The 13,702-nt window shown below is 46.6% G+C and overlaps 1 protein-coding gene across 4 annotated transcripts in view; it reads left to right on the top strand.

Moving 5' to 3' along the window:
• Positions 1-470: 470 nt before the first annotated feature.
• The window catches only part of COL6A3 (collagen type VI alpha 3 chain), a 90,143-nt gene continuing 76,911 nt past the window's right edge, over positions 471-13,702 (top strand). For 2 of the 4 annotated variants that reach the window (XM_065917030.1, XM_065917029.1), the window contains exon 1: positions 472-694. The gene's annotated coding sequence lies outside the window, so the exon portion shown is untranslated. Of the gene's footprint in view, positions 695-13,702 lie in introns of all 4 variants that reach the window. The other 2 variants (XM_065917027.1, XM_065917034.1) reach the window with 2 other exon arrangements.

Genomic DNA, 13,702 nt, shown 5'->3' with positions numbered 1-13,702 from the left:
GAAAGGGGAGGTTATTAGGAGAAGTCTCAATTCAGAAACTTCAAGAAGAAGTGGGAGGGTGTGGTGAGGGTGGACGGGGGAGACTGCATTTCCTGTTTTCCTTTCAGATGGTGTTGGGAAACACTGCTGGAAAACCATGGAGACCCTTGAAAAAAATTCCAGAACTCATTCTCCTTGCGGCCGCCGGGGGCCCAGCCCCGAAGGTGATGAGTAGAAGGGGTGGATTTTTTTTTTTTTTTTTAAAGAGTTGGGGTTTGCAGGCATCCAGCTCCGGGCTCGTGGGGTGAAGACAGCCTTCCGAGGTGACATCAGCTTGTGGTCCAGGCCAGAAGCAACAGAGTAGGAGTCTGGTTTTCATTTACAGTGTTGGGGCAGGCCCGCTGGGGAGGGGGAGCGGAGGGGGCGGAGAAGGCAGGAGGAGGAGCTGGAGGGAGCCTTGACTGTATCCCTGGACCCCGTCCAGTTTGAAGCTCAGTCCTGCACCAGAGGCCGCTCAGTTCTCCCGCGCGCCAGCCTCCTGTGAAGCCCACGAGAGCAGCTTTCTGCCCGCCCGGGGTCCCCTCTCCTCGCCTGGGGTCCCCCCTCTCCTGCAGAAGGGAAAGGAGACGCAGCCCGTGGGGGAAACCATGCGTCAGAATCGCACATAATTGAATATCGAAGCCCAGGGACGCAGGCTTCTCCAGGTTTGCTCAGGGTGAGTGCCCCTTCGCCCCTGTTCCCCGGTTGCGGGTTTGTGGCCAGGGGGAAGGGCTTCAAACCCCGCTGACCGCGTCTCGATGGCTCTCCAGTTGGCGCCCTGGGAGTCTCTTTGCTGTTGGAGCTGTGGTCTCTGGAAGCTCCGGCCGATTTTTTCTTTCTCCGTGTGCGCCACCTGGGTCTCCCGTGGTGGGGCTGAGGGCTGGGGCTGCCCTGAGTCCTGCAGTGCGGTCTGTCCTGTCCATCCTTCTCTGCTTTCGGGCTCAGAGTTTATTTTATTTGACGTTGCCTCCTCCTTCGAAAGCTCAGCTGGAATCTGAGAATCGGCTTTGTTTGCAGAAGTGCCTATGCAGGGATCCCAGAGTCACTTTGGGGAGACTCTCCGAGCTGGCCGGTGGGGTGGGCTGGTTGAGCGCCTCTGTCGCCCACCGGGGGATGGGGATGACTTTGCTGTCCCGGCAAGGGGCAGGTGGAGGCTTCCTCTGCTCTCACCATCAGGACTCCATCTTTTCAGGAATCTGAAGTCACTGCTGGTGCCTTGGTCCCCTCTGGGGTTGCCTAAAGGAGCTGCCAGGGTCAGAGGAGGAGAAGGAATTTGGCGTTTGGGCGGCAGGCCCGGTGGATAAGTCAGGGCCCCTGGGGCCACGAGCCGGCCTGTGCTGCCCATATGCATGGCGCGTGCCAAGCCCAGAGGCGCGGGGCCTGCTCCCCGGCGGGGAGGGTGGGGCCCTGGTCCTCTCGCCCAGGAAGGAGAGTGTCCCTGACAGTCACGTCTACCCTGGGGACCTGTGTCAGGGGCTACTGTGTGCGGTGGGCTCCCTGGGAGGGCCCAGCAGAGTCCTGGGGGCTGTCAACAGAAACTGGCATTTCACAGCCAGCTCGAGGAGTGAGTTGAAAGGCTGGTCTGGACCCCAAGAACAAACTGCTCTAGACGCAGGGGAGTGTCCTCCAGCCAGTGGGGACTTGGAGGAGCCGGCCCTTGCCAGCCACTTCTCTTGCTGAGCACAGCGAACTCTGCACAAGAACCAGTGGGTCCCACAGCTGCAAGGGTGCTCGGACCCCAAATGGAGAGACAGTTCTCACTCGGGGATCCCCCTCTTCTTAGGGGGCCCATTCCTGTGCCTTCAAAAAACTGAACAGAAATGACTTTAAAATCAGGTTTTTTTTTTGCTTCCCAAACAAAATGTTATTGAAAACCAGCTGGTTCTTGGATGGTACTGGAACTCCTGAGTTCTTTAGCTGGGCTAAAGAGAAAGGAAGATCTTCCTGGTCGGGGGTGCTTAGGTGTGGTTCCCTGGCTTTAAAGATGTTCCCGGGCTCTGAGATGCTCAGTTACTTGTAGAGGCTGTGGCATCAGTAGGTGGCTTACAGGGCAGTCCAGTCTTTACCATTTCAGGAAGGCAGATGGCCCAACCGTGGAGGTCCCCAAACTAAATTGCATCGTGATTTGAAACGTGCCATTTGATTCTGTTCTCCCGGAAGATAATGCCCTCCTGTCATATTCTACGAGAAGTGATGGGGGAATTGGTGTACGCTCCCCAGGGTTCTCCCAGCTAACAGGGAAAGAAGAGCCAGGCGAGAGAGCTGGTCCCTAGAACAGACCTGGGCTTTGCAACCAGAGCAGCTGAGCAGGCTTCCTACATTCAGGCCACCTCTGGGGACGGGGCACAGAGGGATGGGACCTGCATTCTGCTCCGTTCCTGCATAGGCTTTGCTGAGAGTGAAGGCAGAAGGGTGGGAAGGTGATGGGTGTTTGTAGGAATTCAAATCTGGGAATGATCACGTGGTCTCAAGCTCTTTGTTGAGGCAAGGGTTTTCCGTTATTATAATGTGTATTTTTTTTTTTTTCTTTCTCCACTCACGGCAGTGAGAAAATCATTAAGAAGATCCTGGGTGGAGAGGAGGCTTGGGGAAGAGTCCCATAGCAGGGTGGTGAGGGTGGCCTTTCTTTTTCCAGTGGGGGATATGGAGGGTGTGGCCACCCCCACCTTCCTGGGAGGTGGCCGGGGAAGCCTCTAGAATGTTAGCCCTTGGCCCCTGGCTTTTCCAGCACTTGGGAGGGTGTGTGCCCCACCCACCATGCTTGTGGCCCTTAGAGGGTCGGATATATGGTGAGTTTCCAAACTGGGGGTCTTCAGGATGCTTTTGATGTCAGATAAGCATCTTTCTGAATAGGAATTGTTCTTATTTCTGCACCTCCCTTCATTTTCAAAGTGTTAAGGATTCACTGCTTCTCATTCTTTCATCATAAGTGCCTTTTGTGATTTTGTACCTTAGAACCTAATACATCACTGATGATAAAGTAGAAAGAAACCCCTCTATTCAATGGACAATGGATGATGGGTTTGTGGCTCCAAGAAGGCTCCCCATCTGACTTTGATTTTAAAGTCAGCTTGAAATCAGACCTCCTGCCTTCTGAAAGTTAGTAGAGTTTCGCCCTGGAGGCTTCATCCATGCTCTCGCTCAACTGGTTAAAGCGTCTTTGTTATTATCCAGTTTTATGTGAAATTCCACGTTTAGGATTTAGAGTCCACTAGGAGGTCCCGAATTCGCAGGAGGCTCTCCTGCCCACATGCTAATCCCTTTAGGCAAAGGGTTCACTTGAAAAGTAGTCCTTGTCAGTTTCCTTTTTGGGAGAACCCGGGGATTTGTTATCTCTTACAGAAGAATTTTGGGCGGGCTCCCATCTGAAGGGGACTCTCTGTCCCGGCAGCCTTTCCACCAAAACCTACAGAAGCGAACTTTCCACGGTGTCTTTGCTGTGGACAGCAGGCTGTAAAACCCACACCGCTGCTCTGTAAATAGCTGAAGACCTGAGGAGCGGCCTGGCATTTAAAAAAAATCCCATTAGCAGCTCTCACTAAGGAAAGGAACGCCCAAAAATGATGCAGGTTTTTAAGCAGGGAAGCTGTAAAAAGTTCCTGCTTCTTCAGACAGTCTTGGGCTGTCTTCATCCCCTTTTCTAGATACGGAGTCTCTCTTTCCAAGCATCTGGGAGATAATCCTACCCTTTCAAGAAAAAAAACCACTGTTTGTCCCCTCTGAACCATGGGTGATGAACATCTCAAATTCAGGGAGCACCCGCAGGACCTCGATTTACAAAGAGGAGTTCCTTTGGGGAATTCATTAATTTCTGAAAACGTAATTTTAGTACCTTCTGGCCTCATCTGTTTCTGGAAGGACATGAAAAGGTGAATTAGTGTCTTCCTCGTGGGATAGCTTTTCCTGAACGGGCATTCTGCTTTCTGTCCCCTAGAGGGCGACGCGTCCCGCTGAGCCCTGCGCCGTGCAGGGAGCCTGGGGGTCGCAGGGAATCTGTTGAGTTACGTCTCAGCAGAGCTCCTTGGGTCTCTTTAGGACCCATCTGGAGACTGTTTCAATACCTGGTTTTTAGAAAATGTGACTAATATCTGAAGTAAGTGTACAGTTAGAGTGTTCTCTTTAGAGGTGAACGGCTGCTTGCGGTAAAGCAGGCTGCATTCTACCTTCACGCCAGGGCGTTGACCAAGTAAGAAGTTTTAGAGGAAACATGTTACTGGTATCTACTTAGAAGGAAAGTCTAAGTTAACACGGCGCTGTTTCTGAACCCAGTCTGCTGGAGCCGGGTAGGATTTTTGAATTTTAGAAATAGAAGGGAAGTTAAAGCGGAACTAACCCTGTAACTCCCAGACTTTGGCCCATGTGTCTCATATTCCTTTAAGCTTAATAAACCCCGTTGTGCTCCAGGGCGTGGAACTTTGGGTTGGGAGGAGGGGACAAAAATGACTAAGACTCCGGCCCTGCCCTCGCCTTAGGGCAAATTATTGACTTGGCAGGCTATTGACTTCCGTTTGGCTACTTGAAATATCCCCAAATTACTACCTTGGTGGATGTTCTACCCACACCCTTGACACCTCAGATGAAGAAATGGAACGCAGAGGGGTGAATTGCTTGTGTGAGGTCCCAAGAGTATTAGTTACTCGGTCCTGTCCAACTCTTTGCGACCCCGTGGATTGCAGCCTGCCAGGCTCCTCTGTCTATGGGATTCTCCAGGCCGGAATACTGGAGTGGGTTGCCATTCACTTCTCTAGGGCATCTTCCCGATCTGGGTCCCAAAGCAGAATCAGCATTTCCTGGGCATGCCAGTGTGTTCTTACAGGTGGGTGTTGAGGACCAGGAATAAAAGAGAGAACATATCTTCAGGAGTACATTTTGGAGTATCATGAGAAGAAAGGTGCTTTTTTGGCCACCGACCAATCTTTTATAGAGTATCATATTTTATTTAGCAGAGAGGTAATTGTTTCAAAAAAAAATCTGGAAAGAAGTAAAAAAAGCAGAAAAATAGGACAAATATGAAAAGTTCTGCCAAGCCCTCTCCCGAAGGCTGTTAGTCTTTCGTTGGGGCCTGGCTGCGTTTCACATAGTGTGATTCTGCTGTTCTCCTCAATTTTTAAGATGTTTCATGAAGTACAGAGAAACACCTGCAAGATAGGTGTGGCTAGGGAAAGGTACAAAAGGAAGGCCTTCTTTCCAGTCCACCTGGTTCGGCCCATACCTTCGGTTTTCACGGACCTAGGGCATCGAGAATTGGCTACTGGAAGGGCGAGCTTGTGAACTGACTTAATTTCAAATGCTGAACTGAAGAGCAGCTGGAGATGACTCAGGTCTCAAGAGAAGCCATTCCAGGAAACGGGTTTTCTCTTCTGCAATCCTCATCAGTTGATTCAGCAGCGCAGAGCCAGCGCAGCTAAGCCCACAGACACCCCCAGCCAGCACTTGTTGGGCTGCCTGTCTCTCATGGGGGCAGAAGGAGACCCACCAGCAGTCAGAGCCTGGGGCGGCAGATGGAAACGCAGCCGCCGGACCGCTGCCGGTTAGAGCATCGGGCAGTCAGCCTCGGTCTGCACGTAAAGCTGGGGAGGCTGGGAGAGATGAACTGACCCTTACTGACTGAGACGGGAATGCAGTAGGTTTTTCCCAGGCTATTATATTAAATCCACGGTGATATTTTATCAGCTGCTTAAATTTAATTAAAAAAATGCTATTTTAAATAATTATCTAGACTTGCACATGAATCGAATTAGAAAACAAACAAAAATGGTTACAATTCCCTTACCATCTGAGGACATTTTAGCCGTTTTGTTTGAACAGTTCTACAGCGGAACCCCGTGGTTTGCAGAGGCCAGTGGCCCCTAGTCCCTGGCCAGGGCAGGCAGGGAGGACATGCCGGCGTTTGCCCTGGAGCCGACAGCACCGTGTGTCATGTGGCAGGAATGGAACGGGACGTTCGTGCAATTCCTTTTGAAGCATCTTCCAAGGCATTCTCTTCCCTCATGTAAAATCTGAACTAGTCTCTGCCTAATGCTTATCACTAGCAAGAAAAACCAAGGAAACACAGTGTCTGGCTGCCTCACATTTAAAAGGGTAGAAAGTTATTTACGTGTGCATTGTGATATCTAGCTTTTCCAACCACAGCAAATGTGGAACTTTCTGCTTCATGTTTATTGTCTTGGACCCTAGCAATATGTCTTTAAATAAACTTCTGAATATCTGGGTGGTTAATCTGGAGGTTCTTCAAGGTGCCTTTATGGGGAAAAGGAAGGTAGCCCCAGATGGTGCTTGGCAGAGCCTCATGGGAACTTGTTCTGGGAGGAGGTTGCCTGTGAGGGCACAGTCAAATCTTTCCTTTCTGGATTGCTCTATTCCAATGTATGAGCTGCTGAACAGACATTTTTTTTTTTTTTTAACAGATAGGCACTTAAAAATTGAAGTATACTGTTGATTTACAATGTTGTGTTAGTTTCAGGGGTACAGCAAAGTGATTCAGTTATACATGCGTGTTCTTTTCCATTATGTTATTACAAAATATTGAATATAGTTCCCTGTGCGTGCATGCTCACTCAGTTGTGTCTGACTCTTAGAGCAACCCGGCAGACTGTAGTCCACCTGACTCCACTGTCCATGGGATTTTCCAGGCAAGAATGCTGCAGTGGGTTGCCATTTCCTACTAAAATAGTTCGCTGTGCTGTGCAGTAAATCCTTTTTGTTTATCTGTTTTATCTGTCGTGGTGTGTGTCTGTTCATCCTCAAACTCCTGATTCATGCTTTTCTCCCTTGCTAACCGTAAGTTTGTTCTCTATGTCTCTGAGTCCGTTTCTGTTTTGTAAATAAGTTCATTTGTATCATTTTTTAAGACTCTACATATAAGTGGTATCATATGTTATTCATCTTTCTCTGCCTGACTTAGTTCACTTAATATGAAGTGAACTCCGTATGAATGGACTCTTCAGGTCCATTCATGTTGTTGCAGATGACACGATTTCATTCTTTTTTATGACCAAGTAATATTCCATTGAACATATATACCACATCTTTATCCATTTATCTGTTGATGGACACTAAAAGTCTACAGATAACAAATTCTGGAGAGGGTGTGGAGAAAGGGGAACCCTCTTACACTGTTGGGAATATAAATTGGTGCAGCCACTATGGAGAACAGCATGGAGTTTCCTTAAAAAACTAAAAATAGGTCTACTATATGATCCAGCAGTTCCATTCCTGGTGCATATCTGGAAAAGACAAAAACTCTAAAGTGAGCAGATACTTGTACCCCAGTGCTCATAGCAGCACCACTCACAGTGGCTAAGACATGAACAGACATTGTTTTACATGACATTACCTGGAAGATCCAGAGGTCTTGAGTCTGATACTCAGTGTCTGACAAGGACACCAGGAAGTGGCAGTGAGCCCAGGCTGGCACTCAAGATCAGAAGAGTTAAGTTTTGCTATCACAGGACACACCTTCAGAGCCTGGGTCAAGTAGATGATTGCTTACAGATGTGTATGTATGGCTAATATTTTCTTCTGTAGCACAATTTCATGGAATGGAAATGCAAGATTCAAACTGTAAAATAAATGGTAAAAAAGAAGCTTCTGATGCATTTCTTTGCAGGGGTCTTCTTACAGTTGTTCCAAATTGTTTGCTTTTGAAAATTCCCCCAAAACTCTTTCAGGTAGCAATACTATGTTAAATTCCACTGTCCTCCCTCCCTAACTGGAGGATCTAATAAATTCTCTTTCAGCTTCCTCTCTGGGACAAGAATTTTCCCCAAGATTCAGAGAATAAAGAGAAGAAGAAAGAGAAGAAGGACAAGAAAAAGAGAGAGAGAGAACTAGGGTGCTGCAAGCTGGAGAGCCCTGGGGTTTGCAGAAATGTGACTTTTCATCTCACAGCAGATGGCAGGGCTCTCTGACTGTGGTCTTCCACTGTTTCTGCAGCTCCCCCATAAAATAGGACAGTCAAGAGTTAACAGAATGCTAGAACTTGATAGGAGGACCAGCCTGGTTTTAAAAAGCAGTGCTTGGAGAAGACTAAATAAATTACTTCAAAATGGGAGCTCTGGATACATTTAAGTCTTTGTTGGAAAATGATTTCCTTGTGTGCATGTGTGTGTCTCTTTCTTAAAAAAGATTTCCAGACATGGAAAATGAAAAAGCTTTTGAGTAGACTTAATGAAAATTAATTTCATGAAATTGCAAAATAGCTTGGGAATGTCATTGGACTCTGAATGCAATTTTGAGTTGAAGGGCCATGGAGAGTAATCTTCATAATGAGAGGTGTCTTTTTAAGTTTCAAGTGGACAGCTATGAAAAGGAAAATGGCGTCTCAAGTTCTTTTTACAATGAGACCAGTAAAAAAAAAAAAAAGACTTACTAATGCTCAATGGAAAGATAAGAATTGAATGAAGTCCTAGGATTGGATCTATTGCCTTTAGGACACAGAATCTGTGACACAAAGCTGCATAACATCCCATCCAACCCACGGGTCTCAGGCAGCCAATTCTGACTTTTATCATATTTGAAAGAACAGCAGCAGACAAATGAATTCTGTTGATACAGAATCTGTGGTTTGTCACCACCAAAGAAATTAGGTCTGTTCCCACCCCTGCCCCCCACCAGAAAAGACATGGGGGAGTTTCCTCGAGATTGGGGCCAAGTCTGGCACAGACTCTTAGCGTTTCCTGGGTTTCTGCCTTTGGGCTTTGGAAACGCAAACCTTCCTTAGGATTCTGGCTCAATCTTCTTTTTGTTTAAGTGGCAGTGGACAAAACACTCAGTCTCACCTGGGTTCAGTTTCCTAGCTGTAAAAGAAGGGAAACACGGCCATCAGGCTGTGGGAGGAAGGCAGGGGACCCCACCACTGAGACAGGCTTAGCAAGGATGACTTGTGCCCTCTTGTCTCTGTTTCTTGGGGCTGGGAGGGAGAGTTAAAGAAGGACAATGAAGGGCAGGGAATGGCTGCCTTCTTCCTCCTTATTAAAATGGACAAGCTGGGTGATCATTTGGGGAGATGATGTTTGACATCTTTTAATAATCTAAATGAAAAAAAAAAATCTCCAAGATTGGTTGCCAAGAACTTCAGTTTTAAAGAAGTGGAATGCCAAGACACGATAAACAATAGGAGAGGTTTAATTGCAAACAAAAACATGAACAAATATTCAACAGCTGGGCTAGGCATGCTTGAGCCACATGACTGGCGCCTAAGCACTGCAGCAGGACAAATGTGGGGGAGCTGAAGGCATTCTTCCCACCTGGGAATTCAGCTCAGCCCAACATGTGAGTTCATTAATCATCCGTGGAGCCTGGAATCCTTATCATCCAGCAGACATCTCTTCTGTCTTTCGCTGTCAGGGTTGGAAGAGCATCTCCCCTCTGCCCTCCTCTGCCCTCTCCTCTCCTTTTATTCCCCTCTCCTTCCCTTTCTTCAACATCTGGGTAGATTTTAGGGAAGGCATTGCACTGCACTGTATATATTTTTCATTTCTTTGTGTCCCATTGAGAAGCATTTCATTTAGAAATCTACTCTACTAAAGATTAAGATCTCTGAAATAAAAATCTTTACATTTTCAATCAATTTAAAATTCATTTTCCTTAGACAATAAAGTAAGTAGTAATTAATGCCTCAGAAAACCCCCCGGTGGCTCAGCAGTAAAAAGAATCTGCCTGCCAGTGCAGGAGATGTGGGTTCAATCCCTGGGAAGATTCCCTGGGGAAGAAAATGGCAACCCACTCGTTTTCCTGCTGGGTTAATCCCATGGACAGAGGAGCCTGGCAGGCTACATATAGTCCAAGGGGTCTCAGAGAGTTGCACATGACTTAGCAACTAAACAACAACAACAAATCAGACTGCACAATTATTTTAGAATTTGTCCACAGAGACCCCACCTAGTGTTTAAGATATGACAGAATACATGGGTTCCATATTTAAAAAAAAGATTCTTGACCTATTAGAATATTACAAGTTGTCTTTGAAAGCACAGGCTATATTTCTAGAAAGAATCCAGTAAAATGTAAATAAGGTAGGTGGACAATTTTCCCATAAAATAGTTTTCTAGTAGGATGTTATTGCTGATAAAGAAATCTGACGTTCAATTTTAATGGAAAGAATCAGGAATAGCATATGTATGGTGTATTTTTACATTGATCTAAAGCGTATATCCTCAACTGAGAAAAGTCACAAAGACAACAAATATTGCATGTGTTTTTTTTTTTTTTTTCCTAAAGACAAACTCAGGAATAGGTCGAGCGGAGCTTGGGAAAGAAAGCGATGGCCGGATGGAAAGGTCTGGAAGAGCCCCAGGGTAGAGCACGGGCTTGCGGGGTTTCTAGAGAACACTGGGGCAGTGCTCGGGCAGTGCTGGGACGGTGACTTGGTGGGTCACCCGTAGTGAAGAAAGCGGACCAACCAGCCATGCATGGATGTCTACACTGCCTGTGGGGATTGCCCTGAGCCCCGAGCAGGACATGATTATGACTTGGGGACCCTGTGGAACAAACGCTCCGGATGCTGGGGAAGTCCCTTCCTATATCACACAGATCCCTGTCTAACACGTGTCAGCTATTTCAAGCCAAGAAGACTGGGCCGTGTTTCTGGAATGTTACCATCATCCCCAGTGGCTGTCACTTCACTGTGGAAAGAAATATGTTCTCTTGATGACTGACCTTTTGATCATCTTCAGAACAACCTTTTCTTCTCGCTGTTGATACATTTCCAAAAAAGCAGTCGTACTGACAGGAGGTTTTGTATCAGCTGCTGGGGCTGTGTCTTCAAGCTCCTAGAATTTGAATCACAGGGTAAATGGGTCTCATCACAGGTGATACTTTTGGCCGACTTCCCTGGGACATCCAAAGCTACTGCGGGACTTGGAATCCACTCTCTTGTTTACGGTTTTGTCTTTTTCCATCCCACCAGTTTGGCAGGCTGGACTGGCCTGGGGCCCACACTCGGCTCTTGCTGTTCCTCACAGCTGGCCCCCAGCTCCTCCCTCTGGGCCTGACCTCAGATAGAAAAACCACGAGGCTGAGCCCACTTCATCCACAACCTCGGGTGACAGCCTCAGCAAGGGGCTCTTGCTCTCCTTGGCCCTCTGTACTATCTTGCTACGAGGCCCATCTAGATGCCAGACCCCTGCCAAGGCCGCGTCTCCAGCCAGACAGACTTTCCTGTGCTGTCATTAGTTCTGTTGCTCTAGATGGCAAAGGTGAGAACCTGAGAACATCCTTCACATTGTCTTCATCAGCAGTAAGGGACCCTGGGATTCCTGAATTACGTATGAGGTGGACAGCCACGAATGGAATCACCCAGTCCATGGCGTGTCCATGGCAAGAGGAAAGTCAGGCTAGGAAGATCAAGCAGGTGAAAAGCCTAGGCCTTACGTGGAGTGGATCTCATAGCTCTGATGACACTATTAACAGTTGGGACAGAAATAACTTTTGTTCCAGGTCTCAGTGTTTATATCAGATTCTTTTTCACTTTCCTGCGATTCAAGTCCTTTTCCCCAAACCTTAACATTTTGCTGGCAAACACTTCATTTTTCTCTTCCTTTTCAATTGTTTTCTAGTGCCAAGGAAATGTTATGTTATTTAATTATAGGGGTACACACATATGCTTTAAAAAGATGTGTAGTTGTATTGTTCTCTTATTTTAGAGAAAACTTATTTCTTAAAGATTGATGGTGGTGGTTTGGTCTCTAAGTCCTGCTTGACTCTTGTGATCCCATGGACTGTAGCCCACCAGACTCCTTTGTCCATGAGATTTCCCAGGTAAGAATACTGGAGTGAGTTGCCATTTCCTTCTCTAGGGGATCCTCCCAATCCAGGGATCGAACTCACATCTCCTGCATTGGCAGGTGCACTCTTTATCACTGAACCACCAGGGAAGTCCATCTTAAAGACTATCACATCTCAAAAAGGAGGTGCCACATTTTTACCATTCCTGTTAAATTGGTGGCTACATTATAGGTGTACAGTTCCATTCAGTCGCTCAGTCTTGTCTGACTCTTTGCGACACCATGGACTGCAGCATGCCAGGCTTCCCTGTCCATCACCAGCTCCTGGAGCATACTCAAACTCATGTCCATCAAGTCAGTGACGCCATCCAACCATCTCATCCTTTGTCGTCCCCTTCTCCTCCCACCTTCAATCTTTTCCAGCATCAGGGTCTTTTCAAATGAGTTGGTTCTTCGCATCAGGTGGCCAAAGTATTGGAGTTTCAGTTTCAGCATCAGTCCTTCCAATGAATATTCAGGACTGATTTCCTTTAGGGTTTACTGGTTGGATCTCCTTGCTGTCCAAGGGACTCTCAAGAGTCTTCTCCAACACCACAGTTCAAAAGCAATCAATTCTTCGGAGCTCAGCTTTCTTTATAGCCCAACTCTCACATCCATACAAGACTACTGGAAAAACCATAGCTTTAACTAGACAGACCTTTGTTGGCAAAGTAATGTCTTTGCATTTTAATATGTTGTCTAAGTTGGTCATAGCTTTTCTTCCAAGGAGCAAATGTCTTTTAATTTCATGGTTGCAGTCACCATCTGCAGTGATTTTGGGGCCCCCAAAATAAAATCTCTCACTGCTTCCATTATGTTCCCATCTGTTTGCCATGAAATGATGGGACTGGATGCCATGATCTTAGTTTTCTGAATGTTGAGTTTTAAGCCAGCTTTTTCACTCTCCTCTTTCACTTTTATCAAGAGGCTCTTTAGTTCTTCACTTTCTGCCATGAGGGTGGTGTCATCTGCATATCTGAGCGTATTTCTCCTGCAATCTTGATTCCAGCTTGTGTTTCATCCAACCTGGCATTTTGCATGATGTATTTTGCATATAAGTTAAATAAGCAGGGTGGCAGTATTCAGTCTTGACGTACTCCTTTCCCGACTTGGAACCAGTCTGTTGTTCCATGTCTGGTTCTGTTGCTTCTTGACCTGCATACAGATTTCTCAGGAAACAGGTAAGGTAGTCTGGCATTCCCATCTCTTTAAGAATTTTCCAAAGTTTGTTGTGATCCACACAGTTAAAGGCTTTGGCGTAGTCAATAAAGCAGAAGTAGATGTTTTTCTGGAACTTCCTTGCTTTTTCGATGATCCAACAGATGTTGGCAATTTGATCTCTGTTTCCTCAGCTTTTTCTAAATTCAGTTTGAACATCTGGAAGTTCACGGTTCACTTATTGTTGAAGCCTGTCTAGAGAATTTTGAGCATTACTTTGCTAGCATGTGGGATGAGTGCAATTGTGTGGCAGTTTGAGCATTCTTTGGCATTGCCTCTTTGGGATTGGAATGAAAACTGACCTATGCCAGTCCTGTGGCCACTGCTGAGTTTTCCAAATTTGCTGGCATATTGAGTGCAGCATTTTCACAGCATCCTCTTTTAGGATTTGAAATAGTTCACCTGGGATTCCATCACCTCCACTAGCTTTGTTTGCAGACATGCTTCCTAAGGCCCACTTGACTTCGCATGCCAGGATGTCTGGCTCTAGGTGAGTGATCACACCATCATGATTATCTGGATCATGAAGTTCTTTTTTGTATAGTTCTTCTGTGTATTCTTGCCACCTCTTCTTTATATCTTCTGCTTCTGTTAGGTCCATACCATTTCTGCTCTTTATTGTGCCCATCTTTGCATGAAATGTTCCCTTGGTATCTCTCATTTTCTTGAAGAGATCTTCAGTCTTTTCCATTCTATCATTT

Source organism: Muntiacus reevesi, chromosome 1 (assembly GCF_963930625.1).
Source record: "Muntiacus reevesi chromosome 1, mMunRee1.1, whole genome shotgun sequence".
Classification (NCBI taxonomy): domain Eukaryota; kingdom Metazoa; phylum Chordata; class Mammalia; order Artiodactyla; family Cervidae; genus Muntiacus; species Muntiacus reevesi.
This window is presented reverse-complemented; position numbering and strand designations above follow the sequence as displayed.